Source organism: Culex pipiens, chromosome 1, assembly GCF_016801865.2.
Source record: "Culex pipiens pallens isolate TS chromosome 1, TS_CPP_V2, whole genome shotgun sequence".
Lineage (NCBI taxonomy): Eukaryota > Metazoa > Arthropoda > Insecta > Diptera > Culicidae > Culex > Culex pipiens.
In genome coordinates this window covers 139,062,584-139,077,943 of record NC_068937.1, presented here as the reverse complement: position 1 = coordinate 139,077,943, position 15,360 = coordinate 139,062,584, and the positions used below count along the sequence as shown (strand labels likewise).

The window sequence follows — 15,360 nt, the reverse complement described above, 5'->3', positions numbered from 1 at the left end:
AAACAAAAAGATTGGAATTATCTTCAGGCGAGAAAATTTGCCGCCGTAATGTAATGTTTGCTATAGGGGGAAACTTCTCCTGCTGGTTGGTCGGTAGTGCCAAAACTTCGTCCTGAAAGTATCTTTCGCTAGGTTAGGATCTCCCTTTTCCGAGAGCGATTCAAGTGTCATGTTCTTCGGCGCAGCAGTAGCGGCCAAGCGGCTGGTTGTGAAGAATTTAAGTGGCCCGGAAAAGACTTTGGCAACTCTCTAACCCCCCGGTACAAGAGTGTGACGAGACACGAGAATGCGTTGGTGTTATAGGGATGAATATATGTAAAGTAGCAGTACATGAATAAATCATATTATGCAAAACAGGAATATGAACCAGTAATGAATAAAATGAAAAAGGGTTAAACGGAAATGCTTGAGATGGGAATATTTGAAGAAAGTATTAACACTTTTTTTTAAATCCTTAAAATCCAAATGAAGAAAAAAAAATAAGATCTAACGCCACAGTTTCGAATGTCAGTGTCAGGTGTTTTCAAATTTGACATGTTATATTTTCCTTGTCTTGTTTGTTAGTTGGCAAGCTTTCAATCCAACTGCTTTCCCGTCGCTTGGTGCGTGAGACGTTCATGACAGCAGCGGCGGAAACAAGGGTAGGCAGGGAGAAGAAACACATCCTTTTCATTTTCCAATACCCGACACTTTTGTTAGACAGCTCTCTTCCTCCCGTTTGCGCTCCGTTCGTTCGTTTTTCAGCCTGGAAAAACTCGCAGCTGGGAAAGAATTTCCACATTAGCCCCAGCTCGGAAATGGATCTTTGTTCGTATACTGAGGCGGGCCCGGTCCTGGTGAACGTGGAAGGCGAAGAAACGATACCAAACCGGAACAGAAGGTTGAGAACTGTAATACCTTACTCGTGTCTTTCAACTTTTCGTTCTGCGTTAGGTAGCTTCCTGGAACTGATGCCTTTCTTATCCTGAGAGCTTTTCGCTTTTCCAGAGTCTTTCTCGTTATTCGTTCCTCCCCTGACGACGGTCCAATGTTTTCTTTTATCCTTGGAGATCCCATCCCCCCCGTTGGGGGTAGATATTGGCGTAATCCGTTTGTTTTTTTCTTCAACTCTCCATCGGAGGATTTTCCCGCTCTCTTTTCCCGTAAAGCAATTGATGTAATAGAAGCGTTCAAGTTTTGACCCTAGAGTGCAGCGTGTGATGGGGGTATAGAGCACGGAGCACCAGGCTATAGCAGACGAGCGGGTGACAGGGCCTGGAACAAAGAATCCCTGCGCGAAAGACAAAAGCGATTTTCAAAGACAGCTCTCGGGAAGGGGGCACCATCGCCATCTCGTTGGGTCCTCGGTAAGTGACAGCGCACACAGCGGGTGACAGTTTTTGTAAATGTTGAATTTTCTGCTTTCCTTTCAACGTTGTAGCACACGACGCACTGTGAGATGCTCCGCTGGAGCAAGGGATTCAGACTTTTGGGTCTCGTTTGGGGCAATATTTGGTCTAAGAGTTTTTGGGTGAACTAACAAAAATTTCATAGAAATATTTTTTTCATCTCGAATTACGATAAGAAATTTAAATAAATAAATAACACCAGCTTAATTATTTTTCCGGTCTAAATTGGCGAGCTCAAGGTTAGAACGGCAAGAGTGCATGAATTACAGCTTGGCTTCTCAACTTTGTTTGCACGCGCTGTAGGAGTTTGGCTGGCAAACGGGGAAAAGATTTTCAACTCCTTGTAGCTGCCCCCGATCCACTCCAGAAGGGAGCCAATTTTCAGTTACGATAATATTCGCGCCTCGGTTGCCACCCCCCTCGAGAGTAACAGTAATGCCAAGAGAAGGCCCTTCATATTCAATATTATGAAAGTAAGAGTTTTCAGACAGAGAGTTCCTGCACTTGTATGCCTTGCTCCCCCCACTTAGTTGAATGTAAAAATATTCAATTTAATTTACAAAAGGTCCTGCAGTGATGCTCGCGACTCGCGGATGAACATGTTGCATCAAAAAATCGTTTAAAATTCTTCCCGTCGACCGTAAATCACGACTTTGGAGAGACGTCAAAAGGGGTGTATTGGCGAATCACTTCTCCCCGCATTGAAGCAATCTTATCTTCATTCCAGTTTCTATCACACCTTCGAAAAAAAAACTGTGTGTCTTCCCCGGCGAGTGCAGGTTATAAATTTCCCGAAAACCTTTTTTGCGCGGTCTCTTATTTATCATTAAAACTCAATGAACAAATTAATTCCTCACATTTTATTTTCCATTCATCATTCGGCAGAATCAGACTCATCGTCTGTTTTACATTTTCTCTGGTGCTGGCTGGCTGCCTGCCTCCCCCCTTGGCCCCACCAAGCATCGATTTGCCGACTGCGATTCAAGCAAAAGGTCGCGCAATCGAGTCAGACGGTTCGGCCTCCCACCACCACCGCCACCTCACTTTGCCATCAACCCCGGATTCTTCCCGGGGTCTTTCCCGGTGAGGCGGAGAAATCTGCAGCAAATAAAGGCAAGACAAGGAGAAACAAACATTTTTAAACAATTTAAAATCATTAATAATGTTGTTATGTTAATTTTATTGCATTTTTATTTCGTTTATCCATACTTCTGCTTTTTGTGGGTTATTCGCATAGTCGCTCCTCTTCAGCACTCAGTTTTGATTCATAGCCAGCGTCGTCACGAATGTGAGTGTGCACGTGCAGAGTAGTATATCCAGCGAGTTGCATTCCCGGGGTGAAGTGTTGCCAGTTTTGTCAAAAACCATTTCTGACCACTTTTTTCACTTCAATGCAAAAAAATCTAAGTTGACAAGGTAATGAAATCCTATATCATATCCTATTCCTTGTATGCTCTTTGCAAACAAAATAAAAATATTTTTCCTGATAATGTGTTTTTTAGCACAAGTTTGATTGAGAATTCTCATTCATTTAAATAAAACAAAGCAACACATTTTCCGACAATATCAAATGGCAACCAATTTGTGAAAAAATGGTTTGAAAGGAACCATCCATAAACTACGTGGACACTTTTTTGGATACTCCCCCCCCCCTCGTTCTTTTTTGTATGGAGCGTGGACAATCGCAAACTCCCCCTCCCCACTCCCTAAAGTGTCCACGTGGTTGGTCATTTTGGTCGTTTTAGTAATTTCAGTCTTTATGGCAATTTTGGTCGTTTTGACCGTTTTGATCGTTTTGGTCATATGAGTCGATTTGGTAATTTTAGTCGATTTGGTCATTTTTGTCGTTTTGGCCATTTTGGCTATTTGGGTAATTTTGGTCGTTTTGGCCATTTTTAATTATTCAGGCCATTTGTGCTTTTTTGATCGTTTTGACCATTTTATTCGTTTTGGTTATATTTATAGTTTTGGTAATTTTAGTCGTTTTGGTCATTTTAGTAATTTTGGACTTTTTAGCCTTTTTGTTAGTTTTGGCAATTTTGGACATTTTGGTCGTTTTGACCATTTTGGCATTTGTGCTATTTTGAACGTTTTGACCATTTGGATCGTTTTGATTATATTTATCGATTTGGTCATTTTAGTCGATTTGGTAATTTTAGTCATTTTGGCCATTTTTGACTTTTTAGCCTTTTTGTTAGTTTTGGCAATTTTGGTAATTGTGGTCTTTTTTACAATTTTGGTCGTTTTGATCATTTTGCCGTTTTGCCCATTTTGGTCGTTTTGATCATTTTGGTCGTTTTAAAAATTTTGGTCGTTTTGATCATTTTGGTCGTTTTGACCATTTTGGTCGTTTTGGTCATTTTGGTCGTTTTGGTCATTTCAGTCATTTTGGCTATTTGGGCAATTTCGGTCGTTTAGGCCATTTGTGCAATTTTGATTGTTTTGACCATTTTGATATCTTTGGTTATATTTATCGTTTTAGTCATTTTAGTCGATTTGGTCATTTTAGTCGTTTTGGTCATTTTGGACTTTTTAGCCTTTTTGTTAGTTTTGGCAATTTTGGTCATTATGGTTGTTTTACCATTTTGGTCGTTTTGACCATTTTGACCACTTGTGCTATATTGATCGTTTTGACCATTTTGATCGTTTTGGTTATTTTAGACGATTTGGTCATTTTTGGCGTTTTGGCCATTTTGGTCATTTTGGACTTTTTAGTCTTTTTGTTAGTTTTGGCAATTTAAGACATTTTGGTCATTTTGACCATTTTGGCCATTTGTGCTATTTTGATCGTTTTGACCATTCCGGCTGTCAATAATTTCACTTTTTCATGGCTTGCATAGACATTTTACTTTGCGAAACGAAGCTTTGAAGGGTGTTTGACATTAGTTTGTTTTTGTTTGCTGGACGTTGCCATGATTCTCTCCCATAACTGGGTATCAAAAAAAAAATATTTTCAATCGAGTCTTCATTTTGCATCGTTCTGTAAACTGATGATTCTTTTCCTCGACGGTCCCTTGGATATCGACAACCAGAGAGTCGACTGTATATTGATCGTTTTGACCATTTTGATCGTTTTAGTCGATTTGGTCATTTCAGTCGTTTTGGCCATTTTGGTCATTTTGGACTTTTTTGTTAGTTTTGGCAATTTTGGTCATTTTGGTTGTTTTGACCAATTTGGTCGTTTTGACCATTTTGCCGTTTTGAACATTTTGGTCGTTTAAGTCATTTCAGTCGTTTTGGTTATTTTAGTCGATTTGGTCATTTTAGTCGTTTTGGCCATTTTGGTCATTTTGGACTTTTTAGCCTTTTTGTTAGTTTTGGCAATTTTGGTCGTTTTGACCAATTTGGTCGTTTAGGTCATTTTGGTCGTTTTGGTCATTTTGGTCGTTTTGACAATTTTGGTCGTTTTGATCATTTTGGTCGTTTTGGTCATTTTGGTCGTTTTGATCAATTTGGTCGTTTAGGTCATTTTGGTCGTTTTGGTCATTTTGGTCGTTTTGACAATTTTGGTCGTTTTGATCATTTTGGTCGTTTTGACCATTTTGGTCGTTTTGGTCATTTTGGTCGTTTTGGTCATTTTGGACTTTTTAGCCTTTTTGTTAGTTTTGGCAATTTTGGTTATTTCGGTCGTTCTGACCATTTTACCCATTTTTGCTAGTTTGATCATTTGGGCTATTTTGGTCGTTTTAGCCGTTTTTGTCGATTTGACCAATTTGATCGTTATACCCAAGTAACATTTTTTTCCAGGAGTTCTACAAGAGCTCTTCAAGATAGCTACAGCATAGCAGTTTGGACCGCGGTAGGATAAAACTCTCTTCAAGTACTCTTCCAAACTCCTGAAGAAGTTTTGAAGAAAATTTTATCCTACCGCGGTCCAAACTGCTATGCTGTAGCTATCTTGAAGAGCTCTTGTAGAACTCCTGTAAAAAAAATGTTGCTTGGGTAGTCATTTCGTTCGTTTTTGCCATTAGGGTCGATTTGGTGATTTCGGTTGTTTTTTGCCATTTTGGTCGATTTGATCATTTTGGTCGTTTTGGCTTTTAGGTAATTTTGACCGTTTTGTTCAATTTGGTCGATTTTGTCATTCTGGTCGTTTTGGTTATTTCGGTCATTTTGGTCAGTTTGATCGTTCTGGCTATTTTGGTCATTTGGACGATCTGGTCTTGGAGATGAGTTCATTTGGTTGTTTTGTTCCTTCTGGCTTTATTTTTTTTGTAAATTTTTGATCGTTTTGGTTTTTTGATCAATTTTGTAATTTTGCCATTAAGTTCGTTTTGGCTTCTTTTTTTGTAATTTTGGTCGATTGGCCAATTTGGTCGTTTTATCAGTTTCAGTTGTTTTGGCCGATATATATTTTGAAAGTTAGGGTTTAATTGATAGATTTTACAGTCCAGACTCGATTATCCGAAGCCTCGATTATCCGAAGTTTCGATTATCCGAAGTTCGATTATCCGAAGGTTTGTATGGGACTTCGGATAACCAACCAACCAAGAACCAACAATTTTTTTTTGTTGTATTTTTTCATGTTTCGTATTTTTTCATAAAATTTGAGTACTACGACCCCATTTTAGTCAAATTTGAGTTGTTGATTGCCTATTAAAAAATAAAATTTTTTTTTTCTATATTGCATCACCGCCATTTTGGCCACCATCTTGGATTTTTTTGAATCATTTTAGCGTAGTTTAGGGGTCACACCTAAGATTGACAATCAAAATTTAGACATCGAAAAATTGTTTTTTTCTTGATTCGAAGTGAAATTTTTTCGAGGCCTTCGGAAAATCGAGTCTGGACTGTATTTTATATTTATATCTCCGATTCACCTCTGGTTGAGGAACAAAAGTTTTAAATAAAATTTGCAATTTCTAACTATTTTTTAAATACCTGCAATAACAAGATCTTGGAAATTTGATTTCAAGCAATGTCTGGTAAAATTGGTTGAAATTCACAAAAATTATTCAATTAAAATAGATATTACACGAATACATTTTAAATTGAATTTAATGAAAAAATGGATAAAATGGTTCTCGTTTAATAAAGTACTAAGGGTTTCAAGAGTGGTTGTGTAAAATTCAACTTTTGGATTCAATTTTTTTTATTTCCTGCTCTTTTTAGCAGTCCAACGCGTGTTTAAAAGTTTCTGAATATTTTATTGCTACCTAATTAACACTAATTTGCAAGAATAAGCGTGAGGTACCAAACACAAACAAACACACACACACTGTAATACTTGAGGCCATAGGTTACGGGAGAGCTCCTTTGCCATTAATCATTCTAAGAGGATAAAGCCATCGCATTGTCCTCTCCACTCTAAAGTCGGCCTAAATATGATAATTTGACCACCGGGAATAGGCCCGCGCTCGAGGAAAACCCCTTTTCGGAAAATGAAAATTATGAAGCAGGCCCCATTTAAATTCATCACTAATTCATTACGATTGCGGCGCTGGCTCGACTAGCAGCATAGAGCAGAGTTGAACACTGTTGATTGTGTCGTCTCGTGCCGACGGCTTTCCGCAATGCGCTTGAATCATTTCAACAGTTTCGCCAAAATGTTTGGATTTTGTTTGTCTGCTCAATCAATAACCGGGGCACGTTCCAACGGCGAAGGACGTCGTCGTCGTCTGCTGTGTAAGGAAGAAGCTCCCGGCCTGAAAATAGAGGTTATTTTCTTCAATTTGAAGCGTCAGTCAAGCGGAAGAGAAGTTGGGAAATTTAAATTAAAATTGAACTTGCGATCGTTATCAATAAATTAATAAATTTCAAACACATTTTCGCCGTTTTATCGCTTCGTTGCTTCACCACACTGCGATTGTTGTTAGCCGTTGTCGGAACCGTTCGCAAGGATATATCCTTTCTACGGGGTTGTGGTTGTGGCCCCCCTTCTATGTTTCGTTTCAAAGTTTCGCGGTAAACTTTCTTGCGCCCCCCAAAAACGCGCCAAGGAAGCTATCGGGGCAAGCCACAACTACAAATACGACCCCGCCGCCGCCGTCGTTCGAAACTGGAGAGAAAAACTTCTTACACGCCAGTTTTCCACAATCTCCACGGAGTTGTTTTTCATTTCCCACTTAGTTACTACACCAGATCCATCATTACTGCTCGCTGCCGCTCGTGGAAAACCAAATCCAACCCCGAGTACCGAGCGAGAGAGAGAACGAGAGGGATAGAGAGCGGTTGTCAGTTGGTGAGAGCGAGAGAGAGAAAACATACAGCGCTTACATATGAGCCGACCCCGAAGAGCATAGGCGATGATGATGATGGGTGGTAGATCAGGCGAAAGGACAAAGCCAGAAGAGAGAGGCCAAAAACAAAAAAAAACGAACGAACGAACATGGTATGATGGGAAGGCAATGGAAGCCCAAACACAGCCGTCGTCGTCTGCGGGCGCAGGCAGAAGAGAATGAGCGGAGCGGACAACCCAAACACACATATAGAGCAGTTTTCAATTTTTAGGGGAGCGGCCATTATTCATTTTTCAAAGTGCTGTTCGGTGTGAATTGCGTTTTGAAAGAACTAGCAGAAAGAAGCGACGGCAAGTTAGAAATGCCAACTTCGGTCAACGGGTTCGTCAGCGATGCAGCAGAGTTTTCCGAGGTCTCAAGAAGATTGGTCAGTTTGGGAGCCACATCATCATCATCATCCGAAATGGGGCCATTGAACTTGACATCGGGAGGAAATCATGAAGCTTCTGCCAGTAAGGAAAAACTGTGTCATTATTCCTTCCATTTCCCATTCCGTTTGCCAAAAGCGGGCCGGGGGGATACCCCCGATGGCAGCAGACGCTTTCGTTGTGTGCTTGTGCTCTGGTTTCCGAAAATTTATGGCCTTAGAAAGTCGTTACGTCAGAGAAGCACCAGCCAGCCAGACGGTGGCTCTCGGTTCTTTGGCTGGCTTCCGAGCAGCGCATTTTCGGTATTTTGGAATGCTGCACGGGAATCTCCGCTTTTTTGGCTGCGGAACTGAAGTCAACGTAAGAGCAGCATCATCCGAACCAGGCAGCAGCGAGAGGATTTTATGTTTTATTATATGCATGATTTTCCGGCGCTACAGTTTTCCCAGCTGAACTCCATGCGCGCTGTACCGGGTTCTGTGTCTGGGAAAAGCAGTAACAGGTGGTTGGAATTAAAATTGATTTATAGAATTATTTTCTTGTTGTTACCGCACCACGCTGATGATTCTGGGTCCCGAAGATTTAATGCCGCCGGGTCGGATAATCAGCTGAACACGTTCAACAGTCGTTGGCAGTCTTGCCGTAGGGCATGAATGTTCAACTTGTTGAATTTGCATGTTCAACTTGTTGAATTTGCATTATCAATATTGAATTCTGAAGGTTTTTATTTGTTATCTCTTTCTAAGTTTGATTTAGTTAAAAAAAATGCAGCCCTCTAACAAAGAGTGCAATTTGCAGGAAGGGTAAATTGTGAAATATCAAATTTCGGTTTAAATTAAAAACAGTACCTACATAATTTCTCGGGTTAGTTTTCAAATGGTCTTAAGCGCAATTTGTACGAACTACCAAAATCAAAAATGCTCTAAATTGTTCATTTGCAGGTCTGTTAAATGCTCTTTACTGAAAAAACTATGAAAATTTGATTTTTTTTAGAGAGAGAAAAAAAAACAAATTACAAATTAAATTGATTGCGTCAAATTTACCATAAGTAAGGCTACCAACTCTTGCTGAGCAAAAATTCGTACACTTTGCCGATATGACGCCATGGTACATATAACAAAAACTGCCAAGGAATTATTTAGATAAATTAAATTAAATAAACTTGAGAATTACTAAAATAAAACTATGTCGTTTTTAAAGCTAACAAATTTCACAAAATGCTATCAGAGTGCTTATGACTTGCACGTTTAAAAGTATTCATAAAATAAACCGTGATTTGAATCAAATCATTATGGTCTTCATTTTTTTGTAAAACGTTTAAAATTTTACGAAATGTCAAGTTTGCTTTTACGAATGATATCGTTCTCAGTGTTTTCACGAACACTTTTCCAGAGTTTTTTTTTATTGAAAATGTCCTGTAACATGTGAAACACAACAGTTTATAGGACTTTTAAAAAAACTTTAGATTTGTTAATTCAAATGTTCAAAGGTTTTCACAAGTTATAGAAGAAAGCCTTTGGATCTTTTAATGGATAAATATATTTAGTAAGGAATGACTAAAAGAACAATTCAAGCAAAACAATGTAAAAGGACCGAAGCCGAAGTGTAAACAAAGAGTCTATCCTGCTCACGTCAGTTGATGTTCACATTTGGAACGAGCAGGATAGACTCTTTGTTTACACTTCAGCTTCGGCCCTATTACAATGTTTAGCTAGAATTCTAAAGTGTTTTTTTAAAAGGTCCTATTTACATATGAAAGAAAAATAAATAAAATAAATAATCATGTTTGTGTTGAGAAAACCCGGAAAACTCTCCCTGTTTAAATCAAACTCACAGTTAAATTAAAATGTTTAAATATCAAAAGCTTTGACCAAATCAAAAAAGCAATTTAATGTTCAAAAATTGTTAAAATTCCATACAAATCCGTATTATGCGTGAAATTCCCTACAAAATTTCGGCCTGTTAAAAATACGCGAAGAGGGTCAAAAATCCGTAAGCTAAGGAAAAAATCCGTACAGTTGGTAGCCTTAACCATAAGTATGATTACCTTTAATATTCAACGGTGCACATCAACCAATGCTTTTGCACCCAGATGTTTGTTACAGACATTTTAGTATCTTCAAAACTACGGGAACTGTCGAGTTAATTTTTTCTCCATCCCATAGATTTACAACAAAATTTATCTATTTTTATAATCAAATTATTTCAGGATTGGATCCGTAAGTTCAACAATTTTGGAATATGAAGACAACAACTTCCTTGGTTGCTGTGTACCCTTGATTGTAAATTAATAGATTAACCTTTGAAAGGAATGCACTAGATTTTTTTATTTCTTAATATTCTGATAATATTCTTGATTCTGTTTCAATATTACTTAAAACTTATCACTCTGATACAAATTTAAACAAAAATTTAATACTCGACCATCCGAATAAATAACAAATATTTCACTTCAGATATTCGAATCTTCGGAAAATTGAATCACGAAAAAAAATGTTCGTTGCCTTATTTTTTATTGTGAAGCTTAAAAAACCTAAAACTACACATAAAAATATGTAAATTTACTCGACACAGACATTATATTACTGTAAACTGTAAGATTCGATGAAATCGTCTGTATCACACGTAAAATCATATTTTTACGTATGATTTATTGCTAATTTACATCAAATTGCAGTTAAATTTACATGATTAATGACGTGCAAAAGTTAATTAATTAATGATGTAATATTCAAAATTATTTTTGTCTGTGTGCTCTAAAGTAATTATAATATTTGAAATACAAGGAGGCAAGTGATGAAATTTTGAAAAAAAATCATTTGGTAATTTTTAAGGCAACTATTCAATTATGATTAAAATGGCAAAGTTTGGATATAATGTTATAAGTAAGAAACAAAAAAAAATCATATTAAAAAAAATCTTCGTGGTTTGATAATCGGATAATTGAGTCTGGACTTTATTTTTCATCCGCTGGAGCCTCAGTTCTAAGTAAAAGTGCTAACTTAGTATAGAAAACTCAAGATTGCAAGACATTTTTGGTCGTGAAAATATTGCTTAAATTTCCCGAAATTTGGGTTTTTAATTACATTTTTGTTGCCTTTTTGACCGCAATCACAAATTTCAAAAAGTTATCAGCGGCCAAATCAGCGGTTGAAAAATGTAATGTTTTTCAAATGAGATGATTCACATTAGAACACTATTCCCTTTCCTTTTGTGATTTACAATGTTGACTTGAACAGAAATATCACTTTTTCAAATCAGAACACTACACAATATTATTCACAAACCGATCAACAACACAATCAACACAATCCATTTCCGGCGAGCTCAACTCTGAATGCTCCAGTTCCACCACCAGACTGACACTGAAATCTTACCCTCACTACCTCGAACGTCAAGAAAGCAACTAACAGAAAAGATCGCCCGTTTGTTGAGAATTAAAAAAGAGAAAGTTGCCTAATGTTACGTAGTGACCTTCACCAATCGTCCGTCCGTGTTGTGTTTTATGGTCCATGGCATTTGGGTTCCCTAAACTTTCCAGTGGAAATAAAAGAACGCAAAAATTTCTCTTTTCGACCCAAAACCTTTTCAAAAAAAAAAATGGAACAATGAGTCCCGGGGTTCGTCCTTTTTATGACCGGTGCAATATCTCTTTGACTGGGTCTGTTTTGACAAGGTGTGAATGCTGTGTAATGGTTTTGCATTCTGATTTCTGGACAAAATTGTACAAGGCAATCGAACGTACCTGTTTGAGCGTTTGACAAACGATATTCTCCGATATCAGTTTAATCGCTGGTGAGTTTAAACAGTTATTAATCCAATGGTAATCCTTTAGGTTCTGGAGCTGAAAGTATAAAATGAAAAAAAAAAATAGTAATGAAGTTTAGATAAAATAAAAACGAAAACTTAGTTTCAATGCAGAATTCTGGAAAAATTAAATTGTTTTAAAATGAAAAAAATAATTTTAATTTGAAGAGGATCTATACAGTGAAGTTTACAATTATTATACAAACAAGATACTGAAATAAATAACAAAAAAATACACAATAATATTTAAAATGAAAAAGTTCTGAAGAGCAATGTGAACGAAATTAATTTCAAACAATTTAAAACATATAAGTAACGACCAAGCATCAAGACTCGTAACAGCAACTCTCGCCGAGAACATCTGCCGACGCGCATGCGTAGAATGCCACGTTACACCACAGCCAAGAACAAAGTGCTAATGGTGGGAAGCTTGGCTAGACGTTAGACTAGCTACATCTAGCGACCACTAGAGGAACCATAAGCTTCAGCGCAGTAAAGTTTCACTGGAATGACGAGAAACCGGTGGGATGTTCACGAAGAACGTAGAAAAGATTTTTGTAATTTGAATTTTGGTTAGGCATTTTGTGAAAATAATGTCCAATCTAAAATTATTCCTCTTTTTTACCTCAACGACGTAGTTTAAGAACGACCCCCTTAGATCGTATCGTGCAAACACATCTCATCGTAGCACATGTTCTAAGACCGGTTTCCCGACGCAGAAACGAACAGAGTGAAAGCCGAAAAGCACGAGGAGAGCTTGGCGTTACTATCGCTTTGCCGGTGCAATAACGCCAGCATAATATGTTGCCAAGCGCCACAGGAGGGGGCGGAAGCATACAATAACCGTTAGCATATAAATTACCTTACCAAAAATAAACACACAGAGCTTCGCGCAACAAGTTGTCGAATTTTAATCGCTTAATTTCGTGGTTTCCTACCGGCGGCTGCATTGCGGCGTACAGAACCGGAATCTTTATGGTCGTCGGCGATGGCTCATTTAATGTTTGTAAAACACGATTAAAGTAAAATTTCAGATGCCGCCAACGGAGGGGGTTGAATTTGGTGATTTAAGTGTGATTTGATTGACGGTGGAATGGGTCGTAAAACGTTTAGATTTTATTATGAGTGTTAAACAGTAGGAAGTACAAATCTAGTTGATAGCATTTAAATTTTAGTTGACCTATAATTCCACTAAAATTAGCAAGTTTATAAGTTGCTCAGTTCGGTTGAATTTCCCACTCGATCGTTACGGGGACACCTTCGGGAGATCAACAGTTGAAATCGCACTCCGATCCCGGGAGGTAAAAAGAATAATAGCGCACCGACAAAAGGCTGCCCCGATGTCACCGGGTTTCTTTTTCCCATATACCATTTCCCGCGGCAATAATCATTATCGCCATTCGCGGAATCTCCGCCAAAAAGCATTGTTCTTTGCGCGCGCCCCGATGCTCGTTAATGGTGGAAATAATTCATCTTATTTTGATTTACCCATGGCACCGCGCAGTCTCTGTGGGTCCCGTGATCGATTTCCCTAGCAGTGTTGGAAGGAGGGAGAAAAATGATCAAACGTGTAGCAAACTGATAAGGCGAGCCACTATTGATAGTTAAAAAATCCAAGTTTCAGACGTCGAGTTCAATCCATTTCCATTCAAGTATCGTACCTGATTTTCATCGCTTCTCTTATCAAGATTTCAATTTAAAAGGCAGTAAGTGTGGAAATAACAATAATAAACTATAAACAAATCAGCTTGCTTTTTTTCCCTCTCCTTTAAAACTTTCGCACCGCTTCCGAGGCAATTGAACCGCCAATCGTATCAATTACAGGCTTTTCATTAACATCCACCTTCGGCTGCTGCTTCGGATGATTTGACCCTTTTCGATTGTTTTTGTTGCTGCTCTTTGTGTGTGCTCAAATTGCTTACAAACCCTAATCGTTATATGGGCCCCCTCTTCGCCGTTGAGGCACAGGTGAGATTCCGGGGGACCGCGTGGCCTGGCCTTAAAATAAGTGTGCACCTCGTCGTCGTCGTCGTCGTTCCTTAAACGAGCAGTGCCAGAGTCCTCAATGAGACGGTACGGCCAAAGGAAAATCGATTGTTTCCCAAAAGGTGTTCGAGCGGCGTTTCTCTCGACTTCTTTTTGTGAATTTGCGTTGCTTTTGTGTTGTCGTTTGCCAAGTATACATATGTCATTTTTTATTTTCCCTCCTTAGTTGAACAGTTTGTTTAACCCAACGCCTTCAACCGGTCCGTTTTTGGGTGTCGTCGGTTTCAAATTTTATGTACTCATGAAACTGTTGCAATGCGAATTAAATTAACTTCGATGCTCAAATAAAGACTTTTCCTGTTGGACCGCTAGTTTATGGCAAGGATGCTTGGTGTGGCATTTCTTTTTTGTAGTACCAGATTGGAAAGCTTTATTTTATCCCTGCTCTTGTACTACATACATCCTTAGCTTTCAGCTATAAAAGCTGACTTCCAGGATTTTATGGCATGCTAAAATGTATGTTCTAATAGCACTCAAAATATATTTTCCAAGAATATATTTAAAAATAAATGTTCTAGCTCCTAAAGAAATTTGCAATTTAATTCTGTATAAAACGACATTCAAATTTGCTCGAACGTAATGCAACATGAGTTCACATGCAAACGATAGTTTGCGTGTGGCCAAGTATGCAATTATAAATAATGTAGTCACTCAGTTTTCCACTCCGATAAACATTGATTGCATGCTGTGTTAGCCTCTCATTACAAAACAAACATAACTAGATGATTATAGCTCATAACGTGAGCTCGTTTACATTCTAGTACTTGACAGCTTACCATGCTACAATTCCAAGAAAGCTTTTTTATGGCAACATAGATAAAAGCACAGGACCTTTTTGCGCTATAAAAGCTTGTACTAAAAATGTGTTCACGATTATTTCGGAAAATTTACGTGATGTGTTTTTATGAAGACGTTCCCCACAACCTTTTGTATGGGAAAACTGTAAACAAACCATATTTCACCAAATGCTCTCTCAGAAGCTATAGCGAGAATTTCTTTTTTGAGAGAGCGAGAAACATTTAAGAGACTCATGCAGAGTCAGCAGGTCAAATGCATTACTTCCGGTTGCACTCAATCCAGTGCGATTGTGGCAACTGGAGAACGCAAATCTCGCGCTCGATTTGGAAAATCAGTTTGATGAGCGAGTGAGTGAGCGAGCGAACGTGTGAGTGAGTGAGAAAACGAGCGACGATGCGTCGCGAGCAATTTTCACATATTAAATCATGTTCTAAATTATTGCGCAGACCGCCAGCACCGCTGGAACGTGTTGCTGCTGTAGACACGGGTTTTGCTTGTTTGTAGTGGTGGTGGTGATGATGATGATGATGAGCGGATGGGAACCAAAGCAGCTCGTTTCGTCAGCCCAGCGGCGGCGGCGGCTTGTTTACATGTGAGAGTGTGTTTGTGGTGATAAATTTGAGGATTCCATAATGTTCATAAATCGAATCTGGCACTACAACACCCGAACCCGAAGAAGACATTATACATGTTGTGAGTGTGTGTGTGTGTGGA

General features: G+C 38.5%; 1 protein-coding gene across 1 annotated transcript in view; it reads right to left on the bottom strand.

Annotated features, from left to right (window-relative positions):
• Positions 1-15,360, bottom strand: part of LOC120427728 (homeotic protein antennapedia) — a 100,705-nt gene that overhangs the window by 65,342 nt on the left and 20,003 nt on the right. The window contains exon 2 of the mRNA XM_052708453.1: positions 11,741-11,839. The gene's annotated coding sequence lies outside the window, so the exon portion shown is untranslated. The remainder of the gene's footprint in view (positions 1-11,740; positions 11,840-15,360) is intronic.